The 24,309-nt window shown below is 43.9% G+C and overlaps 1 protein-coding gene across 1 annotated transcript in view; it reads right to left on the bottom strand.

The window, feature by feature from the left end:
• LOC145408783 (uncharacterized) overlaps positions 1–24,309 on the bottom strand; it is a 139,544-nt gene that overhangs the window by 57,192 nt on the left and 58,043 nt on the right. The window lies entirely within an intron of this gene.

Genomic DNA, 24,309 nt, shown 5'->3' with positions numbered 1-24,309 from the left:
ATTATATTCCGTAGTTTTCTCAATCAGGTGACGCCTTGTAAGTAGATGATCGGTAGTCGAATACCCGCTTCTGAATTCTGCCTGTTCACGAGGCCGGTTTTCTTCCAAATTTGTTGTTATTCTGTTCGTAAGGACTTTAGTGAAGAGTTTGTAAATACTGGTAATAAGCTAATGAGTCGATAGTTACTAAGATCTTTTGAGTCGCCTTTCTTTTACAGCAAAATAACTATTGCATTACACCATGTTTTGGGAATTTTCTTCATACACTGAGTAAATAAAATGGCAAGCTTGTTTTGTACTTTTACTCCTGCATCCAACAGTAAATCTGCTATTATTCCATCTTCTCCCGGAGCCTTCCCTCATTTCATGTTTTTAAGAGAAATGTTTACTTCGTCTGGTGTTACCTCAGATATTTCACTTGTGTCAACTGAAAAGTTAGCTATTGGTACTACGGTATTTGATGCAAACAGTTCTTTGTAAAATTCTTCAACTCTTCACCATCCCATCTCTGCATTTAATGACTTCACCGCTTTTGTCTTTCAGTGATACAATTTGTGCTTTCCTAGTGCCATTTTACTTTGGACCTGTTTCAGACTTTTTCTTTATTTGATCTGAACCATGTTTCTCTTTCTTTTTTCTTCTCTCTGTCTCTTGTTGATAAACGAATTTAATTCTGCTCTTTCTGTTTCATCTCTCTTTGTTGTTACTTTCACCCCCTTTCTTCTTTTCATAAGCTGTAGGGTCACTTTTGCATACTTGTTGGCTTTGGTTGTATTAGCTTTTCCAACAACCTCCGCAGATCCTCTTAGCACTTCTGTCAGTCTCATTCAACTCATGAATGTCATATTAAGCATAACTTAGGGCCTGAAATGTGTTCGTTAATTCTAACTGAAAGGCTCCTTTGTTTTTGCTTACTAGCATTGGGCAAATCGTTTTATTTTTTTAATCAGCTTCTTTCCTTCACTTCTGAAATTAAACCTGTCTACTATGCAACTCACCATTCTGTGGTCATTTCCTATATTTACTAGTCGATGACTGTGACTTATGATCGTGTTATTCTTATCTGCTATGATGAAGTCATTTCATTCTTTGTTTCTCCATTTGGACTTCTCTAGTGCCATATATATATATATATATATATATATATATATATATATATATATATATATATATATATATCTACACACACACTAAGCGTTTATATCTTGTATCATGTTACTAATGTAACTTAGGTCGAAACTGAAAAGGTGTGACATACACAAGGATACTGAGTCTTTATTCCAATGATAGCTTTAAAAAAATCTTATTCATGATATCGTAATTCCTCCACTACACTGAAGTATTGTTTGTTCTGTTCTTGCTACGTCGAAACAATTTTATTCAGTTCAGGAGATACTTCGCCAACCCGTTCATTACCACTGAGTCTACTCTGAGTACAACTGTTTGTAGGCGGTAAGAACGTCAAGAAACTCTTTCTTCATCGGACTAAAAGGGTTAAAACGATTTTACTGGGCTGAAGAGAGGCTTTTCTAATTCAGGGGGTTAAATGTATCCTTCCGGAGACAGTCAAAATAAAATAACGAGGGCACCCTCTGGTGAAGAGGGTTACGATATAATATGCGTAATAAATCGCTAAGAAAGAAGAGCTACGATGTATCTCATGACAACGAGAATAAGCTTTTGTCTCAGCTTCATTTGGCTCTCTGTCTCCCTATTTCCTCTCTTTCTTCCACTCCCACCCCACCTCTCCTGTTTCTGCCCCCATATTTCCTTCCCTCCCTCCCATTTCCACCCAACTCAAACTATCTTCCTCTGGCTGTGTGTGTAAACCTATTTCCTTCCCTCTTGTCTCCACTCCCTTTTCTCGTCCCGCCCACTCTCACTCCTGTCCTCTGGTTCTCTGCCTTCCTCTTTCCTTCCCTCGCATCTCCACCCACCCCATCACCCCATCTCCCCACCCCGCCTCGCTACCTTCCCAAATTCCATTACTTTCTTGCTCACTGCGGTGCCTCGATATATCTTTTCCTCCCCTCTCCCCCTCACCAGGTCCCTCTCTCTCTCTCTCTCTACTACCTCCCTATTCCCAGCATTCACATCAGACACTCAGCTGTCCAAAGCACTACAGTATTCACCAGGCCTAGCATACTGGTGGCCACTGCCGTGCATCAAGGAAAATGTTGTCCCTTCATTAATGCTCTTCAACTTCAATGTTCTCACAGGCACTGGAGCTATACGAACTTTATTAACTGCTATTGCACTTAATGCTTGTCAACACTCCACAGTTATTACACTTCATTGTTTTCTCAAGTACCAATGATATACAAACTTCAATAACTCGTCACTGTTTGCCACTGCTTTTACAAGTACCGAAAGTATACAATCTTCACTGACACTGCACAACACTCAAACTGAACCAAAACCGACTGCACTTCACACAAACTGACCTGAAACCTGACTAAACTCGTAATAATCTCTACCCCATCTTATATAAGCTTGCACTGTTCTAGAAAGACCTACTTCTCAAACATTCTCGGACGTGCTGCATCAGCCCCTAGTAACAACAGTTACCAAGTAGGAGACATCAAAACATGCCAAAGTCTTCTTACATTACATAACACTCTAAATCATTTACCATACGAACTTAAATTACATAATTCAACAATCACTTAAATAAAACATTATTGAGAAAAAGAACACATAAATTAATACATAACTTACGAAATAACTACGCTCACAAACAGCAGGCAAACTGGCAACTCTGACTCGTACCGATACTGGAACTACTGTACGCGAAATGCCGAGATGCTTCTCGAGCACCTAGCTGGCAAATCTCACTTCTTAACAACATATATTTTTAAATCTGTAATATTTTATTTATATCAGATTTTTACATTTAAATTGATTGTTTTACTTAATTAGATTTTTTTTTTTTTTCACTTTTATGAATACTTGGGTCTGGTTAGTACTTGGATGGGTGACCGCCTGGGAACACCAGATGCTGTTGGCATAACGTTCTCCCTACGTGTCAAGTGGGGTTGGTGGAGGATTAGTGCCCCTTACTGTAAAACAATTAACTCTAAGCCCTTGTCCACCCCGTTTGGGATACATGGCGTCTGGCAATGAATGAATGAATGAATGATGAATACTTTTTTTGTACTAAGCCTTTATCAGTGTTAAGTGAAATCATATTTTAGTACCATACATTCATTACCCAAAAGTTGCTATACAGTTTGAAAAGACCTGATGCATTAAAGGCTTTCCTAACCGGAGCTCTAGACTCTTAAAATCAAAAGTAGATCTTACTGGCTTAATCATAGCCTACTTGATAAACTAAAATATACAAATTTTGGGAAAGTTCAAAGAGCATTCTTTCCTTTTTTTTTTTTTTTTTTTTTTTTTTTTTTTTTTAACAAAAGACAATCACTTGTGCCTGACTTGATCGAGATCAGTACAGGAAGAGTACAGGCCAAGCAGACTTGATGCATCTGTACAATACACATCCATCACATTCTCTGTCTTCTTAATTTTTACTGTATTTATATAATAAAAAAATCCATTTGATTTATAAATCGTGATTTTTTCACCCTGATTTAAATCGATTTAAATCATATGACTTAAATCATGATTTAAATCATAACAACCCTGCATTTAAGTGACCTGGACTTGGGAACCCAACCCTCCACACCTGCTATGCACAGAGACTTCTTAGGCCTAAACGAGGTACGGTACTAGGGGACTGGTTGCTAGGCTTTTTTAGAGAGAGAGAGAGAGAGAGAGAGAGAGAGAGAGAGAGAGAGAGAGAGAGAGAGAGAGAGAGAGAGAGAGAGAGAGAGAGAGAGACATTCACGAGTAAATGAACTGACACTTCCCTAGTTTGTTTCTCAGATATAATACAAATTTTCTTATATTCGTAATTCATATGAAACGAAAGTATCACAGAACAAACAGGCTAGGGAGCCTGTTTGAACCAAACTTGCTCCGTTCCGTAAACAGGTGCCTGTACAGGGATGGATATTGTGGTGTCTGGTGGTAGGTGGATAGTTCACACAGTTTTATGATTCTAAGGCATTAATCTAAAACCTTGGGGAAGGCATGTACAGATACCAGGCCCAGATGCACATGCATGGTGACTGTCAGGCCATAAATCCAGAAACATAGACGTGAAACCGTGGCTGTGTTGGCAAGAAGAACCACAACACCTACACCAACACCACGAAGTAAGAACCATTTGCTTTTTCTCCTGATCAAAGAACGATTTGCTTTTTCTCCTGATCACCAGTCCTGCTGTTCGTCTTCACCTACACTATTTCCCTCCCAGCAACTCTTTCCTTTTCCCTACACACTACCCAGTACACTCTCATTTTCCTTCACTTCACCGTATTTTTCTGTTACCACTCTTCCCTCTTAAAAAAAAAAAAAAAAAAAATCCACAGTCTACGTCTATTTCAACCCCACTGTCCACCCTCTTACATCCCCACTATCTACCTTTCTTATCCTTCTTGCAAATTCCCCCTCCCCTCCCCTCCCCTCCCCCTCTCTCGCAAAGTTTCGCGCTCAACTTCTGTAATATATCTACTCAGGATTTCTTCCACTCTCCTCTCAGCTTTTCTCTTTATCTTTCTCCTTCTCTTACTTCATCCCAGCTCTCCATATCTATGTATCCCTACTGTTTCCATGTCTCTTGTGATCCTGATTTCCTTCCTTCATTCTTCCCTCTATTTTAAGTATCCTCTTCTTCCTTCCTTCCTCTGTCTGCTCTCCCTCTGCCTCTCATTTTCTCCTTCCCCACCGTTCCCTTCTCCCTTCTCGCAATTAATCTTCATCCCCTCCCATTTCCCTCTCTTTTTCTAATTCTTGCACCCCTCCCTCCCCGTTTCCGCCCTTCCTATCCCTGCCTCTCCCTGCGCAATCCCAATGCTCCCCCCTCCCCCCTCTATCTCTGCTCTCTCGTCTCCCAACTTCTCTCCTCCCTTTTGCTTCTTTTCTTACTTTCCTTTTTTCTCATTCTTTTTTCTCCTTCCCTCCTCCTCACTTTTCCTAACCCTTCTCCCTCCCCTTTTCCTCCTTTCTCCTTGTCCTTCCTTTCCTCCCCATCCTCCATTTCTCCTTTTCTAATTATTGCTCCCTCCCTCTCATTTCATTTTCTTCCCTCCTCCCAATCCCTCCCTCCCTTTCCCCTCCCCTCTCCCCTCCTCGTCCCAGTTCTTTTTCTCTCTCTTTCATCTCCCAACTCCCAACTTCTCACCCTTGTTTTCCTCCTTCTTTCTCCTTATGCCTTCTTCCTTTCCCCTCCCTTCTTCCCCTCTCCTTCCAGTGCCTGACACCCTTCCCCCGCCCCTTTTCCTCCTTCCTCCCAATTTCTTCCCCTCCCCCAACCCCCTCTCTGTACAGCATCATGGCCACCCAAGCATAACACCTTCCCGGCTCCCACTTTCACCCTCCGCTGCGTCCTTCCCTCCCTCCATCTCTTCTCCCATTCTACACGTATCTCTTCCCCCCCTCCCACCTCCCTTCTTTCTCTCTTCTTCCTTTCATCTCTGTTTTCCTTCATCTGTCCTCTTCTCCCTTCATCTGTTGCTATGTTCTCTATCCTTCCCTCTTTCCTTTCTTTTTCACCTCTTCTTTCTACCTTCTTGCCTCCGTTCTGCCTTCTTTCATTTTGCCTCCTTCCCTCCATCGCGTCTTCTCTCCTAGCTTCCTCCCCTTCACATTTTCTTGTTACTTCTTTTCTCTGTTTTTATCTCCTTCCCTCTCTCTCTCTCTCATTCCTCCTCTTCTGCCTCTTCCACATCTTCCCTGTTTTCTCCATTTCTAAATCTTTCCCTTCTTCTCTTCTCTCTTATCTTCTTCCTTCCTTCCATTCACTTCCTCTTCTGTCTTCTTGTTCCCTCTTCTTCTTCTTCTTCATTTATTCTGTATCCTTCTCTTTTCTTTTTCTTCCATTTTTCTTCCTTCCATCTCATCACTGTTCTCTCTACTCCTTTCCTTCTGCTTCCTTCCTTCTCTAGTTCCTTGTTTTTCTTCCCTCATCTCTTCCCCCTGCTCTCCTCTCTGCTTCGACTATCATACTATCATCCATTCATCTCCTTTCTCCAGTTGTCTGTTTTTCCTTCATCTCCTCATCTTTCCTTCTTATATTTCTTCTTTCTGCCTTCACGTCTTTTCTTCTATATCCACACACTCTTTTTCTTCCCCATTTCTTCTTATTTTTCGTTCTTTTATATTCTCTTCATCCACTGTTTCTTTCCTTCCACTCTCCCCCTTCCTCTTCCATTCCATCTTTCCTCTCCCTCTCCAATTATCCTCTCTCTCTCTCTCTCTCTCTCTCTCTCTCCGTTCTTCCTCCTTTTCTTTTTTCCGTAACGATATCTTCTTTCATTCCTTCCCATTCTTTCTTACCGCTTTCCCTTTTATCTCTCTTCTTTCTCCTCCATTCTTCCCTCTCCGTCTCTGCTTCCCCCCCCTCCCTCCATCCCTCCTCCTCTACCTCTTCCATCCATCTCCTCTTCCCTCCAGCTCACCCTCACTTCTCCAGCTCGCTTTATTTTTATCCATATTTTCCATCTCTTCATCTTTCGTTGTGATGTTTTCTTAGTATGAGCGTCCATTCTCTCTTCCTCTGACCTGGCTAACACTTCCTTTCTACATCTTTTCTTTGCACTATACCGTCTTCCCTTTTCCTGTCATTTGCTCCACTATCTCCTACTTCCCTTTCGTCAAATTTCTCTTTCTTTACTACTCATTCCCAGGTCTTCATTTTCTTTGCATCTCTCTTCTCCAGTTTTTTCTTCTTCACGTTCCCTCTCATCATTCCCTGGTTTTCTTTCTCTAACTTCCGCATTTGCTGTTATGAGTCTTCTTTGTATCGCTCCTTCTTAGGCTTTCCTCTTCCTCCTGTCTTCTCCATCACCTGCCTCCCTTACATCAGTCTTCTACAGGGTGAGTGATAAGTACGGACACAGTGGACAAGCATAATTACTTCTTCCTTTGCAGGTTTTTGGCAGTTCTCCTCCCGCTCCTTCCTCCCCATACTTCTCTCTCTCTCTCTCTCTCTCCTTTCACCTGTGTTTCCAAACTTTTGCCTCACCCTGTATTCATTTCTTTACTTCCTCATTCTCTCTTCTCTGTAGTATTTGTTTCTCTCCTTTCCATTTTCCTCACACTATTCCTTCACCCCCTCCCTTCTCCTCCCCCCTCCCCTCCCCCCAGAACAGCCGGCGTTATGTTGTGTTGTGTTATGGTCCCCTGAATAGAGAAAGCGGAGGGCTGGGAGGAGAGGCAGGGGGAGGAGGGGAGGGAGGGATGGAGGGAGGGAAGGAGAAAAAGATGAGGAAGAAAGAGGGAGGGAAGGAAGAAAGACTAGGAAAGGATGAAGGAGGAAAAGCAAGGGGAAGGAAGGGAGGAAAACCATGGGGGCTGGGAGGAGAGGGAGGGAGTAGGAAAGGGAGACAGAAGGGAAAGAGGAAGGGGAGAGAAAGCCTGGATAGTAAGTGTGGGAGGAAATGCTGGGGAAGTGAAGGCAGAAGGAGGGAGGAGGGTGGAAGTGAGGGAGAGTGAGGAGAGGGTGGAAGTGAGGGAGAGTGAGGAGAGGGTGGAGGAGAGGGACAGCACAGGGGTGAAGTACCAAGGGAATTGTTTGGACAGAAGGGGCAGAGGTTAGGAAAGGAGAGAAAGACGGAAAGGGAGAGAGGAGAGGGAAAACAAAGGAGGAAGGAAAGGAGAGAAACAGAAACGAGTGAGAGGGAGGAAACAGGGAGGGAGAGAGGGGGTAGAGGGGATGAAGGGAGGGAGATATAGAGGGAAGGGAACAAGAGCAGGACTTACGGGAAGGAGAAAGAGAGAAGGGATGTAAGAGGTATAAAGAAGAGAAACCCGGTGAAGGAGAAAGGGTAACACAGGGAGGGAAAGAAGTGGGAAGAGAAAGAGGGGACGGAGATGAGACAGAGAGAGGGAAGAAGAGGTAGGGGAGAGACGGGTGAGGGGGGGCGGATTACAGAAAATAGAGAAAGGAGAAAAGGCGAGGGAGACTTGGAAGGAAAAACCAACTGAGAGGAGAGGAAGAATGAAGCAAGCAGTGGCCAGAGGGAATGAACGCGTGATAAAGACAGAAAGAACTGGGAGGCAGGTAAGAGGTGATAACGATTGGCCTCTCTCTTTCTCTCTCTCTCTGTTTACTAACCTAATGCTCTAATTCCCTCAATAACTTTCTCATCTCCTGCTTATCTCCTTCCCATCCTCTCTCTCTCTCTCTCTCTCTCTCTCTCAGGGCCAGCTAAGCGAGAAGTAACAAATTAGGCTGCAAGCTGCGGACAAGAGAGTAAGGGGGAGGGAGAAGGCACGTGGTGTGAGAGAGAACTGGATAACCAAGGTATAAATGTGTATAATAAGCGTGGAAAAAAATGATGACATAATATATAACTGAATAAAAGGGGAAGATAGGAAAGCATACACAGCGAACAAGGGAGAATGATGATGAAGAGAAAGAATGGAGGTGGCTGGAAGAAGGAGGCACAGAATGAAGGAAGGGAGGCAGGGAGGGAGTTAGAAAAGAAGGAAGGACGGAAGAAAAGAGGGAAAGAAGGATGGAAAGAACACATTAGGAAGGCTGAAAGGATATCACATGTTCACTTTATCCTGAAAAAAGGAAGGAAGCCTGAAATCAAGGAATGAAAGAAGGAATAAGGGAAGAAGAAGGGAATGGAGGGGGAAGGAAGAGAAGAAAGGAAAGAAGGAAGGGAGGAATGAGGGAAGCTGGAAAAAAAAAACACACGGAAGAAGGAAAGAGGGAAGGAAGGTAGAGGAAGGGAAGGAGGGAAGAGAGGAATGAAGTAAAATGAGAGAGAGAAAAGAATGACAGATGAAGTAAGGAGTGAAGAAGAACTGAGGAAAGAGGGAAGGAAGGAAGACGAGGGCAGGGAAGGAGGAAGGAGGGGAAAAAAAGGAGGAAGATTGTAAGTAGAAGGACGGAATGAGGGAAGAAGGAAGGAATGAAGGGCGTCAGACGGAGGCGAGGAGGAATGTAGAAAGCTGAAAAATTAAAACTCTTGGGTTGTGGTGTGCCATATTTCACTCTGCTGGGTCGACGGTATCACCTCTGCCCTGGAACAAGCTAACAGCAGCAACAACAATCACCGCAACGGAAACAACAGCAATAACAACACTAGTAACAACAACAACAACATCCATCACCCCTGGCACAGTAGATGCTTGTGATCTCGATGCTGGTTAACCTCTATTCAGCGATGACGTACTTTTAATAGTAGTCTTGCTCTCTCCAAGTAATTGTACTCACTTTTCGATAAGGTTTTCAAACTTCAGGTTAGATACAGCCTCCATTAACTCCTCTTTATCAGGCTCTCCCTAAACAAAGTAAAAACAAATAGATGTAACGTGCCGAAGGGGTTAAAATGAGAAAAAGAGTAGTCGAAGAAGATGAAGACGATAAAAATGAGTAAGAGGGGTGCAATGTGGAGAGTTCACCCACCGGCGCTCTGAGTTATGACTCAAGGATACGCTCTTTCTTCTACTTCCCTTCTCTCTTCTCCGTCCTGCTCCCTTTCTCCCTTCTCCTTCTCTGCTTCCCATTCATTTTCCTCTTTCTCTGCTTATTTTACCTTCTCGTTCCCTCTCTTCCTGCTGAATCACAAGCCTTCCTTCGTTTTCCCTCTCCCTGCTCCTGCTCCTCCTCTCCCTCTCTTTTTGTTCCCCTTTCTGTGTCCCTCCTTTTCCTCTTCCTCCCCATCCTCCTTCTTTTTCTACTTTCCTTCCCCTTTCCCCCCCTCCTCCTCCTTATCTCCATGCCTTTTCCTTCCCCCTTTTCTGTCCCTACTCCCATCTTCCCTCCTTCCCTCCTCCTCTTCGTCCCTCTATCTGTACCTCTCTTCCTATTCTCCATTCTCCTCCTCTTCCTTTTGCCTATTTTCCCCTTTTCTACTTCTTCCATTTTCCTTCCTCCTCTCCCTGGTGTGTTATCATGGTATTACAACATGGCGTGTTCACTCCTTGTCTTCTTGTCCAAGTAACCAGTCTCTGCTGCGAAATTACCATTTCTCCATCCTGAATGTCCAGCTGTGAAACTAGAGTTTGGTGTGAGTCTTGAAAAATTCCTTGGAACGGATGCACAGCCGTCCAGTTCTGCCGACGATATAAACTGCAGTGATGAAAATCAACAAGTTGACCCTCCTCATACAATGACATATTTTATTTATTTTTTCTGCCTCCAGAGGATTTTATTCAACCTATGAGGGATCTTTATTTGTGAAAACTTAAAGTTTAGTCGTTCATACTCCGTCCCGTGCGAAAAATATCTCTAATGGTGAAAAGAACATCGTTTGGAGGTAGCAGGAATAAAATTAACCATACTCGGTACATCGTCATGTCATGTTGGTGCTAAACTGGACGGACACTACTGTGTCATAGTGTGGCCGCCACTGTCTGTCTGATGACATTATCAACTCTTCCCTTAACCTGGAAACATCCAAAGATATCCTACACACATCATATTATTCTTATGTATGTGTAAACACGGTCTGACAGTGCTTATGCATCATTGTGTGTGTGTGTGTGTGTGTGTGTGTGTGTGTGTGTGTGTGTGTGTGTGTGTGTGTGCATTTTTATGAATATGCACACGGAATGTCGTTATTTACTTTACGTCAAAATACATGACATGGAGGCATCATGAAAACTGCGTGAACAGTATACATATTCTCTCTCTCTCTCTACATATATATATATATATATATATATATATATATATATATATATATATATAAAGAGAGAGAGAGAGAGAGAGAACTTGGTCCGCCAATCCCGTCTCTGGCCTCGCCCTACCCAACACCAGTCTCTCCCAGCGCCATAGAGCTGGTCTCTCCTACTCCCCCTTTCTGATCCATCCTAACTCTCCTGCCCCAGCCTCTTCTCCTTCCCTCCCTCTATCCTGCCTCTCCCTAACCTACCCCCACCTCCCTCTCTTACCCTCCCTCTCCCACCCCCATCTCCCTCTCCTGCCCCACCCTCTTCTCTTTCCCTCTCTCCTGCCCCTTCCTAACCTACCCTCACCTCCCTCTCCCACCCTCTCTCATCCCCTCCTCGCTCTCCTGCCTTTCACTATCACACCCCTTCCTCCCTATCCTGCCCCTCACACTCCCACCCCCCTTCTCCCTCTCCTATCTCATCCTCTCCCTCCATCTCCTCCCTCTCCTGCACCTCCCTCTCCCACCCCTTCCTCCCTCGCCGGTCTCATCCTCTCCCACCCTCTCCTGCATGTCCCTCTCCCACCCCCGCCTCCCTCTCCTGCCCTACCCTCTCCTTCCCCCGCTGGCCCTTTACAACTGTACCCAAACGACCACTAAAACAACATCTTACCAAAACTTTGCTGAGAATGGACGGCAATCATTTCTATACCGCGTTTAATATTTTGAATAAAATTAACAGCATTACAATTAAACTATCATTTATAAATATGCATTAAATGCTGACTGTAACTCCCGTTACGTCGAGTTACTTGGATACAGAGACCACAGTCTTTCAGTCCCAGCGAGATTGTTGCTGTAGGCCCGGTCTTATCTTAATGTGAACCAGATGGAATGAAGGCTGAGGCTGTCTTCTTCAGCAGCCCACCATCCTGCTTTCGGGGGATAGGGAGGGAGATAGGTGTTTGTATATCCTGGCAGCAGGGCCACCCAGTTATATGGGTACCACCACATCACCTGCAGCGAGGGGTCCCGACCTAACAGAAGTTTAAATGAACGAGTACAGCAAAAAAGTTCTCCCCCACTACCCATGCCATTTGAAAACATGGTGTATATGAATACAGTAAACAGCATCCTGAAGAAGTAAAATACCTGCAGTGAAATACTTTCTAAGAACGGCAGAAAGTAGTGCTAAGACTAAACTTACTGCATATGAAATTAATTTTAATGATACATTTAGATGTAATAATCTATAAATACACGCCTGAAAAAAAAATCAAGATTTATTGCCTCCTTCTGATCAACTTCCACACCCAGAATTAAACAAATTATAGAGAACATTAGTATCACATACAGTTTGTTCACAAATCAGATTTTGAAATCACAGAGCTCAGACAGATTTATGATAATCAAATTCTGGCCTAAGTCTCACAAGGTATAATCGCATAGGCCGTTTCATTCATTAAACTGCAGATCTAAACGTGACTCTGACACTTTTATTTGCCTTATAACAAGACAACATGAATATCAATGTCAGAAAGAGAATTGGAAGGGGAATCAAAGAAGTATGCCAGTTTAAACTGTGCCTAAATACTGTTCGTACGCACACTGTAAGAGTGTTATTAGTACTGTCCTGAAGTGAACTGTATGAGTTTCATTTCTGTGGAGGAGCTCAATGTACTTTATTATTTGTTTCGGAGTCAGCTGTAGTCTATCTGGCAATGGCTACACGAGGTTGTGTTAACTGTCTGGAAAATTTTTGTCACATCTATAGTATGGTGAATTTGTCATGAGGAAACAGCAGAGAAATATTACAGACTGTGTAAAATAAATTGCTATGCATACTTTGAAGTGAAACTTGGAAACCAGGACAAATCATGGGCTCCCCGCAGTCGGCCCTATTTGTGCTGAAGAACGAAGGCAATGAACAAAAGGAACAAGAAAATGTTTTCACTTAGGTGTTCAAATGATCTGGAGGGAGCCGAAGAATCACAGTGATGACTGCTGTTTTTGCATATGTAATATTCAAGGATAAAACACTAAGAATAGAAAAGAAATTCTTTTTCCAAACCTTCCATCTGCCTTACGACCTGTTGTTCATGAGCCAGCCAATCCCTTCCTATTACCAGCTAAGAACCTTGAAAACATACACTGTTCCTCTGACCAAGGAAGCAGTGGCAACAGTGATGACGTAGACTTCCAGTGTGATGGCGATACATCGAACATGAACTAAATGATCTGGTGAGAGACTCAAGCCTTGGTAAGGAGTCTGCCGTGATTTCAAGTTCCAAACTTAAACCCAGAAATTTATTAGCGCCCGGCACATCATTTTCCTGGTACCGGAACCAAGAAAAAGATTATCTCGAATATTATAAACAAGAAGATGATTTGGTTTATTGCACAGATCCTGCTGGAATAATTCATAAGTTTGATGTCATTTACAATGGTGATGAATCGATATAGTTCACAGATTCTTCGAAAAGAAGTCTTAAGGCAGTCTTTTTAAAAAACACAATGTTAATGAGCACGAGTATCATCTGTTCCTGTAGCTCATTCAGTGCACCTCAAGGAAAGTTATGAAGATTTACTGATGGTTCTAAACAAGATTAGTTACAAAAGCCACAACTGGATGATTTGTGGAAACTTAAAGGTATTTTGTATGCTGCTTAGATAACAGTCAGGCTACACAAAGTTTCCGTGTTTTTTATGTAAATGAGACAACAGAACCACGAATCTCCACTGGTCTCAGAAACATGGCCAAGTAGGAGGCAACTTTCACAGAGACAAGGAATATTGTATAAGAATATTTGGTTGATCCAAAATAGTTTTTTTTCCCTCTGCATATAAAACTTGTCCTAATGAAGCAATTTGTTCAAGCTTTCCCACGAGATGGAGATGGTTTAAAGTATTTGTGCAAGAGGTTTCCAGGACTGTCGGATGCCAAGCTCAAAGAGGGTATATTTATCGGACCTCATAATGATCAAATTTGTTATGGATGCAAATTTTGAAAATCTCTTCTTCCTGTTGAAGAAGAAACATGGACTGCATTGAAAGACACCATTTAAAACGTTTTAGGTAACTATAAGGATGCAAAATACAGAGACATTGTAAGCAGGATGCTGGAAATGTCCAAGGCCTTAGCATGTAATATGGGTCTCGGAGTGCACTTCCTGAATGCTCATTTTAACTATTACCCGGAAAACGCTGAAGCTCTGAGTGAAGAACAAAGTGAAATATTTCATCAGGATATAAACGAGATGGAGAGAAGTAACCACGGAAAATGGAATGTCAGCAAGATGGCCGACTAGTGCTGGATGTTACAACACGAGAATCCACTAAAAACCCGTAAATGAAGTTTCTAGCGCAGTTTCCGAGAGAGAGAGAAAAAAAGGCAGTTTTGAATGAAGGAGTGGTATGCATTTTGTTTACTTTTATTCAGTATTGAGCGCTATATATATATATATATATTTTCATTTTCAATTTTTCTTTGCCTACACTCCACTTCATGCATACTTTTGAGTAATACCGGAAGTCATCATTTGGTGGCAAAACCTTACTTGATGAAGGAAAGCCGGTGTAAAATTTGGAATTAGCAACCCTCTAGTGTAAAAAAAAAAATAAGCAAAAATCACTGAAATATCTTTCAACCTGTTACATTTTGCATATCTCTGATACTTCTAATCTTTACATTATTGTAGCATATTCCTGTATGATCATTACAATGAGCATTCTCTTGTTTTGTGTAAAAAAAAATAAATTTATGCTTACTCATGATTAAATGAACCTTGTAATTTTGAACAGAAAATAGGTACCGGTATGTACTCTGTACCACATGCCGACAGGTGGAAAACTAGTTTGTTTCTAAACACACTAATGGTGGGACTCGCCACTACATTCTCGAAGAGTTTATCCACTTGGTGCTCTTGAGGAAATGCTTTGCAGGTTAACTTTCTCCTATAAACTTTAAGATAACGGCATTATCAAGGGTTGGCAAATGTGGAGCAAAGAATGAAAAAGTAAATGCAGTGATTATATTGTTCAAATTAGTCCTGGACTGGTTAGACTGGGCAGGAGCTGATAAATCTAAATTTACCTGTTTGGGTAACAGTTGTACCTGAGGCCACCTGAATGAACTGAAAATACCATGACTGGGATGGAATGGACGTGACATGACCGAACAAACCTGAAGTTGCTTGAAATGACAACTGAGATAATTTGCTTCTGTTCAGTTCCCACGGGGATACACTGAGTCATTTCAACTGTTGTTCTCCTGGCAGTTAATTCTGCTGGTGCTGATACCAGAGCTACGACGGTACCTGGTCAACGAACATGCTTGCTTGACCAAACTTATGCTACTTTTTTTTTTTTTTATACTTTTCCGACCTGTTAATACAGTATTGATTATATTAAAAGCTGCTGTGTGTTGGATGATAATTTTCTTTTATTTCGAACCTTGTTGTTACTGTCTTACCATCCCACAGACAACACCGCAATTATTAACATCATCAGGTTATATTGACCCACGGCCTTACCATTACTATATAATGTGAAAAGAGGAGGTCTCAGCAATAAGCCTTGCGAAATTCCTATGCAGCAGCCTACCTACCCAGACCTAGAAGCATGCAACAGTTAAATACTACTCTGTTGCTCTTACGCAAACTTACCAAAAGTTTTCTGAAAATTTGGAAAATTGCGTCCAGATATCTGCTGTTGCTATCAGTAAAAAATAACTGATCACAAAATTAAATCTGTCTATCTATCTATCCATAGCCAGACGCCTTAATCCCATAAGGGGTGGCCACAAACAAATCGCCTCCATGTCGCCCTGTCTCCTGCCATTTCGCTGCCCTCCTCCCAACTTATACCTCCCTCTCCCATATACCTCTCAGTTCCATCCCTCCATATCCTCGGTCTCCCCCTCCCTCCCCCCTCCACCTCATTCACAAACACTCTCCTAGTTAGTGTCTCACTCTCCATCCTCTCCACATGACCAGGCCACCTCAGTGCATTTCTCCTAATGCTTTCTATCACATTCACACAACATTCTTTTTGTCAATCCGTCTCTCCATGTAACTCTACATGTTCCTCTCAAATAACTCATTTCCATTACTCTCACACTCTTGACTTGTGTCCTTCCAACATGGTCCAGGCTTCGCTTCCATATGTTAGGTGATCACAGTACTGCCAAGCAGCGACTGCAAAATTAAATCTTTTGAAATATATCCTTGGTGGTCCCCAGTCCAGGTCTGAATCTCTAATCGGTATTGTATTTCGCTTGGTGTTTACCTGTTTTATCCCTAACGACCGTTTCCAGTGGAACTAGATAACAGAGTGATTTCTGACATCCAGATTCCAAACGTCTGGTACTTCTTCCCGTGTGTGTGTGTGTGTGTGTGTGTGTGTGTGTGTGTGTGTGTGTGTGTGTGTGTGTGTGTGAGAGAGAGAGAGAGAGAGAGAGAGAGAGAGAGAGAGAGAGAGAGAGAGAGAGAGAGAGAGAGAGAGAGAGAGAGAGAGAGTTCTAACAAGGAAAGGCTGAGAAAGGCTGGGGCGGAGATGAAGAGGAAAGAGGAAGGAAATTATGTGTTGGGAGAAAAGTTGTGTCCTGAATTGATTTTACAAGTTAGGGGAGCAGATGGTGCCGGTGCGAGAGGGAGGGAAGGAGGGAAGGGAAGAGGAAGGAAACACAACGGATGGGGAATGGATGAAATAATGGACGAAGAAAAAGATGAGGGATGATTAACTGGTGGACGAATGGAGGACCGACGGAAAGAATGGAAGACAAAGACAGAAAAGAAGGAAACAAGGAGGAAAAAGGAAAGGCAACGGGAACACTATTAGTTGACAGGTACGCTGCTCCTCCCCACTCCTTCCCTTCACCTCCCTTCCTCCCCCTCCTTACCTACCTCCTCAATAATCCTCCCTACATTCCTCATTCTCCCTTTTCTAACTTTCCTTCTTCGCCCTCTCCCTGACTCTTCTTCTCCCACCTTCCCCCTCGTTTTCCATACCATTCATTCTCTGTGCTCTCCTTTTTACCTCCTCCAACGAAGTTGGAGGAGGTTATCACCTATGTTTGTTTGTTCATGCGATATCTCCAAAAGTTCTCAATGAATTTCAATGAAATTTTGTAGAAGGGTGGGACAAGAAAGAACTGATTAAATTCTGGAGCGGATCCTGATCCTGATCCTGCAATGGGATTAGCGGGGGTATGCGCTGAATGCTTTCTAGTCTCAATATACTTTTCTCACCTTCTTTGTCCCTTTGTCTTAAGTCATTCCCTGCACTTGCATTTTGCTCCCACTCCTTCCCTTTCGTCTCTCCGTTCCTCCGTTCAGTGCCTCCATCCTTCTTCCCTCCTTGCCCTCCTCCAATCAATACCAACCACTTGTAAGGATTTGGTACGTCTTATGGCCACTCGCTCCATTCCAGTGCCAGTGCCGCTCAAATTCGTCCCAGCCCACTCCAGCCCCATCCAAACACCACTCCAGCCCCATCCAAACACTACCCAGCCCCATCCAAACACTACCCAGCCCCATCCAAACACCACACCAGCCCCATCCAAACACCACACCAGGCCCACCCAAACACTATCCAGCCCCATCCAAACATCACACCAGCCCCACCCAAACACCACACCTGCCGCATCCAAACACCACACCTGCCGCATCCAAACACTATCCAGCTCCATCCAAACACCACACCAGCCCCATCCAAACACAACCCCAGCCCCATCCAAATACCACACCAGCCCCATCCAAACACCACTCCAGCCCCACCCAAACACCACAGCAGCCCCATCCAAACATCACACCAGCCCCATCCAAACACTATCCAGCCCCATCCAAACACCACACCAGGCCCACCCAAACATTTCCCAGCCCCATCCAAACACTACCCAGCCCCATCCAAACACCACACCTGCCGCATCCAAACACTACCCAGCCCCATCTAAACACCACCCCAGCCCCATCCAAACACAACCCCAGCCCCATCCAAATACCACACCAGCCCCGTCCAAACACACCCCCAGCCCAGTCCAAACACAAGCCCAGCCCCATCCAAACACCACATCAGCCCCATCCAAACACTAGTCCAGTCCCATCAAAACACATGCCCAACCCCATCCAGAGACAAGCCCAGTCCCATCTAATCACCACCCATCAAACCACACACACACACACACACACACACAAAACCCCATCCAAACACTACCTATCCCCATCCAAACACTACCCAGCTCCATCCAAACACTACCCAGCCCCATCCAAACACTACCCAGCCCCATCTAAACACTACCCAGCCCTATCCAAGCACGACCCCAGCCACATTTCAACACTATCCAGCCCCACCGCCTGTCATCCTCTCACTACGCCGGAGCTACACCTCAGTTCCAGCCATACCTTGCCTACAGCGTCCTTCGGATCTGCCTCATCCCAGCCGATTCCAGTTGACTCATCCCTATTACAGCACATCCAACTCCTGTTCCCGAAAAGCTTCCTCTTTGCTCCAAATCCACTCAACCTACTCCAGCATCCTTCCTGCCTTCCAGCACCTCAGCGTCCATCTTACCCAACCTCAGCATTAGGTCCGCCCTACCCTAAATCAAACGCACCCTGGCAGCTGTTTAGTCTGATTTCAACAACTAACCATCCTGGTCTATTCCTCATATACACTTCGCTTCACCCTGGGCAAAGCCTTATCCAGCTTAATTTCCTTCCTCTAACCTTCACTCCGGTTTAGTTCAGCACTATCCCAACCCAATTTTAGTTTAGCATCATTGTAACCTTAAGTCAGCAGCTGCCGTCACATTTCATTTCGGCCTTATTTTCATCCCAAATTCTAGGGCAATCGACTAGCCCATCTCAGTTACAGGCCAGTGGCGGCCTCACCCTGCTGTTGCATTTGACTGAGCCGCAGCAACACGCGGGTGACCGTCCTCAACACCCGGTGCTCTGCAGCAGGTTGGTCAGAATGGCATATGTCTTGCATGTGACTCCCATGACTTCAGCCAAAGAGCACTTAATGTTTAGATTTTGCAAACCCCTACTTCTTAAGACTGGCATCACCCTCACACCCGCCTCATTTCACACCAGTGCCATTTTGACCCAGCACATCTTGTCTCATAAGAATATCAAACATGTGGCTTACCAAGTCCAGGCAAGCACCGAACAGTTTTACAGATTATATTCTTGTTGGGGAAATAAATTACTGAGCTTGTGTTAGTCACTGATGATACAGGCGATGTTCACAGGTAGAAATAATATTCTGTCATGTTTCTAAAGCAATTACTGGGATTTCAGCGTACCAGAAAGACAAGGAAAAGGATGTATAAAAATAACGGAAGGCCGTGAGTGCAGAGAGAGAGAGAGAGAGAGAGAGAGAGAGAGAGAGAGAGAGAGAGAGAGTTTATGGGGAAAGAGGAAAATATAAAAGCCCAAAACAGACATGGGCAGGAAAAGAGAGAAGGAGGATGGGACGGATGACAGAATGATCAGGAACGACATGAGAGGCTGATAAAAATACGGTACTAAAAGATATGGCCAGGGAAAATAACAGAAAAGGAAGGAGAATATCGGACTGGCTCACGTCCGACTATAAGCGGTCACGTCCCTTATTACGGTGAGAGGGAAGAGGGAAGTGAAGGGCATTACAGGGGGGGGGGGGAATGGGTAGCTGGCAGGCATTACGAACGAAGGGGAGACAAGAAGGGGTGAACATGTTTACCACCAGCACCGAGTGTGTAGAAGGACAACCACAGCCACACTCCTGCACCACAATAATGCGATCAACACCTCCCGTCCACCATCCTACACTAACATCACCCGTTCGTAGGAATATTTCCGTAATTTTAATACATTAATACCTACTTTCTGCCGGATCATATATTAGAGAATATTTCATTACTCTTTACTTAGCCAGAAATGATGAGCATAAAGAGAGCCACGTATAATATGATTAACACCGGCTCCTATGACTGATTAAAACCGCCTAGCGTTTCCTGGAACAGAAAACCTAAAGCTGCTCAAGCCACGACATGGTTTTTGGTACCAGTATTAACACTCAGAGTTCTACACACGCTCAGCTGAATATAATTGTTTGGTGTTGGCTAGAAGAGAATACTGTAACTATCATAAAACTGAAAGGGCAAACATATATGCAATTGTGTTTCATAGCCTTGTTATCTGTCGTCAGGTTATTTTAAGTTCACTCTAACTGTATTTGATCTCTAACTCCTCGGTATCCAGTCACCACCACCTACTTCTATCACATGCTACGGATGATGAAACGTAAACATCAATGCTGATTGCAAAAAATTACGAAATGGATGTAACTACATACTGAAATGTCCCAAGCACTTAAGATTATATATACTGTATATAATATATATATATATACCGTCATCTTGTTTCGAATTAGCACCACAACCGCAAACACTACGATCCCCACAACCACAATTACAACTCCAACCATCCCCAGTGCGACATCCGCAGCCGCCATTACCATTAATATCACAGTCACAACCACCACCATCGACTAACACCATCACTACAACTATCATTATGATGCATGGTCAAGATGACAACCATTACAACTACAACTACCATACCACCGCCACCACCACCACCACCACCATTACCACTTACCACTACTGATATTAACACCATTACAACCACTACCACCACCACCATGACAACCAACACTATTACTACTACCATCACTATCATCACAACAGCACCACTACATCCATTACTACTCCCACCACCACCAGCATCACAGCCACCGTCAGCAACACCACCACCACCACGTCCATAGTTACCACACCACCGCCACCACCATTACTAATAACACAAACCTCCACAATCACCACCATTACAACCACCACAAGTATCATAGCCACTATTACCACCACCACAAGTATCATAGCCACTATTACCACCACCACAAGTATCATAGCCACTATTACCACCACCACAACCACCACTACCGCATCCACCATCACCACACCACTGCCGCACCACCGCCACTATAAACCGATATGACGCAGGAGTAAAAGGCAAGTCAATGTTTTATCAGCCGGCCGTTGTACCGCCCGGCCCAGAACGGGACGTGAGGGACGGGGAGCATATCGGCCTCCTGCATGGGCACAGGGGAGACTGTGCCAGGGGTATGTGGAAGACTGTAGAAGGGGCATGGAAGGCTGCGGCAGATGCGTAGGGATGACTGGTAGTGGCATACGGGAGACTGGTCACTGAGGGATTGGAAAGACTGCGACAGGGGAATACAAAAAGTTAAAAGAAGCATACAGGAGAAGCTGCTGCAATGGAACATGGATTTTTTTTTTTTATGTGTCCGACTCTGGGCATAGGCTTCACAGCCTGCTTTCAAGGCCCAGTAGTCCTCCTACATACCGCACACCTCTACATGTCACCACTTCGGCGCTAACACCCACCGTCCATATTGAATACATGCTAGGGCTGTCTCATACAGGACTGGTGTATTGGTATTAGCGGGGGTATTTTTACATGTCAGCGGGACATCTGGTAGATCAGTAAAGTCTAATTTTTATGAAATTCAAATCCTTAAACTGTTCCCTGCCCCAGCGGGATTTGAACCCGGGTCCGTTAGGACTACAAGCCACCTCTCTACCGATTAAGCCACCGCCTCCTGTAGATATAACGTGAAGATGCATATGAGAGAGAGAGAGAGAGAGAGAGAGAGAGAGAGAGAGAGAGAGAGAGAGAGAGAGAGAGAGAGAGAGAGAGAGAATGGAAGTGAGTACGAAAGGGAGGGTACAAATGGGAGAGAAAGGATGAGGGAGGGAAAGTGGGAGTAGAAGAGGGAGACAGGCAGAGAGCAGACGGAGACGTGATCAGTGAGAGCAGAAGTGGGAGACAAGAAAGTAGAAAAGGGATGGGGTAATAAATGATAGAGGGAGAGAGCAAGGGGGAGGAGAGAACAGGATAGGGTAGGAAAGTCATAGTGGAAAAGGGACGGAGTGAGAGTGGAAGAGCAGGAGAGGGAGGAAGGAAGAGAGCTGAAGAGAGGGAGACTGAGAGTATAGAGAGTGAAACAGAGGAGGAACGGAGAGTGAGAGCAGATGACTGTGAGTGACGGCAGTAGTAAGGGAGAGTTAGGGCAGAAAAGTGAGAGACGAAAGGAGATGAGAAATAGGAGAGAAGATTGTGAGTGATGAAGTGATGCAAGCGGAGCGAGCGAGAGGAAAAAGTAGAGAATGATAAATGAGGAATGCTGTGTGGAGAATGCTGGGTTCAGGCTAAAGCAGGAGAGAGAGAGAGAGAGAGAGAGAGAGAGAGAGAGAGAGAGAGAGAGAGAGAGAGAGAGAGGAGTTAGCGGGGGTAACAAAACTGGAATAGTATCTGTCAGCAAAACAAACAACCAAATTTTACTCCAATTAATGAATGAATGAGAGCGAGAGCAATTCCCTCTCCCTTCCCGCCAAATCCCGCCCTCGTGGTATGGCAAGAGCAGCGTTGCCACATACCACCACAGCAACACAAACATGTTACGCGAATCAATATTATCATCGCTGGCTGCACTGACTGCCCAGCCTGCGTAGTCACCCGACGACTGTAATAACGGAGATAAACATGTGCAGAAAACATTTGGCAAAGGCAATTTTTTAAGTATGTCAGCGCAAACCAAGTTCTAACAGTGATTCCCAGCCTTTACACCTGAAACAATTTTTCATATCCCAGGAACCCACCGACAGTGTGTGTGTGTGTGTGTGTGTGTGTGTGTGGAGAGAGAGAGACAGAGAGACAGACAGACACAGACAGACAGACTGGTATTTTTATTAAAACTATATTTTAGTTTTTTCTTTATTTTATATACTTATTTCCTGATTTGCGGAACCCCAGAAGATGGTCTGCGGAACCCTATAGTTACGCGGAACCCTGGTTGGAAATCACTTTCAGGATTATGATATTTGCTACTTTATTTTCAGACGATTTTATTCAGTTTCCGGGACTTTTCTACCAGAGGCGTTACGGTAGTCTTCGTTCATTCCTTTACTAATAAGGCGTTCTCATGAGCTGGACATGACACGTCTGGTAGCAGTGAGAATGACGTCCATGGGCTGAAGAGATTCAGCAATGGCGGTCACGGGCTGAAGGGGCTAATTCGCTGGGTTCGCTAATGACGCAGTCTGTCTATCGTAAGATAACCTTGGCAACAAAAGAACTATTAAAGTATTAATTATCAGTTCATTGAAATATTTGCATTACTAGCCGTGTCACTGAACTGACGTCATAGTGCTCACGTCAACAACGTAAAATGACTGCAGTATAAAGTAGGCTACATTACGTATGCAATTAAACAAACTTATCACAGTCAGTTGGCTTTTGATAAATATAACAAAGCAACTAGATGCTGTAAAATAACGTTAAGGCAACATTAATTCACTGCAAGAATAGGCTATATCAAAACTACAGTATGTTTGAAACTTGGCGATGACGTAGAAGAAACGTAAACACAAACCTCGGCCATGGCGCCGCGACTGATGCCTTTACAAATTACATTACACTTTTAAAATTTGAATGGAGTGAGCGGAAGCCACCCGTCGCTGGCTGATAAACACAACGAATTCTCGGCGCCGCTTGTTATGGTAAGCTCCCGGCGAGTGTGTGTGTGTGTGTGTGTGTGTCGCTGATAAATATTTGCTTGGACAACTTGTTTTACTGCCGGACTGTTAACCAACCCTAGCGTCACATCCGCCACCAGATACAGTGGTTTAGATGTGACGAAAGATATGTACATTCTTTTTATTTATAACTTAATTTGGTTTTACCACTACTTTTCACCGTCAGACTCAATGAATTTAGTGGGGAAGCTCTCTAGGCTAATGTGATGGACAAGTAACAACGTTATAACAATATCGCGCTGTTCAGTCACAAACTTGTTGGCTTTGATCATTTTTATCGTTAAAAATGCTTTACATTGTTACATGGTACGTCTCTAGACTCAGTCACTGGAATTAAGAGGAAATAGCTGTGGGCAAAGTGAAGAATCACCTCTGAACGAATCGGCTATGGCTGCTTCTCTCTCTCTCTCTCTCTCTCTATATATATATATATGTGTGTGTGTGTGTGTGTGTGTGAGAGAGAGAGAGAGAGAGAGAGAGAGAGAGAGAGAGAGAGAGAGAGAGAGAGAGAGAGAGAGAGAGCAGTTACAATGCTCGTGTGAACCCCGAAACACCACCATTGACCAATCGTTGATAACCTACGAGTGGTGCTTCATTGCGGTCTACGAGGACCGAAGGAACTGCTGTAATTATTATAATGCATTCCACAAAAAGAATTAGGATAGATGGTTAATGAATACACATTATGCCTTCGAAGTACTAAAAAATGAGATACAACACACGAAAGTTTAAGAAAGTATAAAAGGATACATGTGATACGAAGTAATTATCTTGGAATGAAGTGATAAATGCCTGTATGGGAGATGGGAAAAAGCATATTGGATTTACTCTAGTAGGGTGTGAAAAGAGAACGATGAAAGCTGAAAACAGCATTGCTTGATGGAAACAGGTTGAAAAAATTCACTGAATAACTGGGAGAATAATTATGGTCAAGCGAGAAAAGGCAGGTTTGAGGTA

Source organism: Coenobita brevimanus, chromosome 78 (assembly GCF_032717465.1).
Source record: "Coenobita brevimanus isolate Jiangsu-jjx chromosome 78, ASM3271746v2, whole genome shotgun sequence".
Taxonomy (NCBI): domain Eukaryota; kingdom Metazoa; phylum Arthropoda; class Malacostraca; order Decapoda; family Coenobitidae; genus Coenobita; species Coenobita brevimanus.
This window is presented reverse-complemented; position numbering and strand designations above follow the sequence as displayed.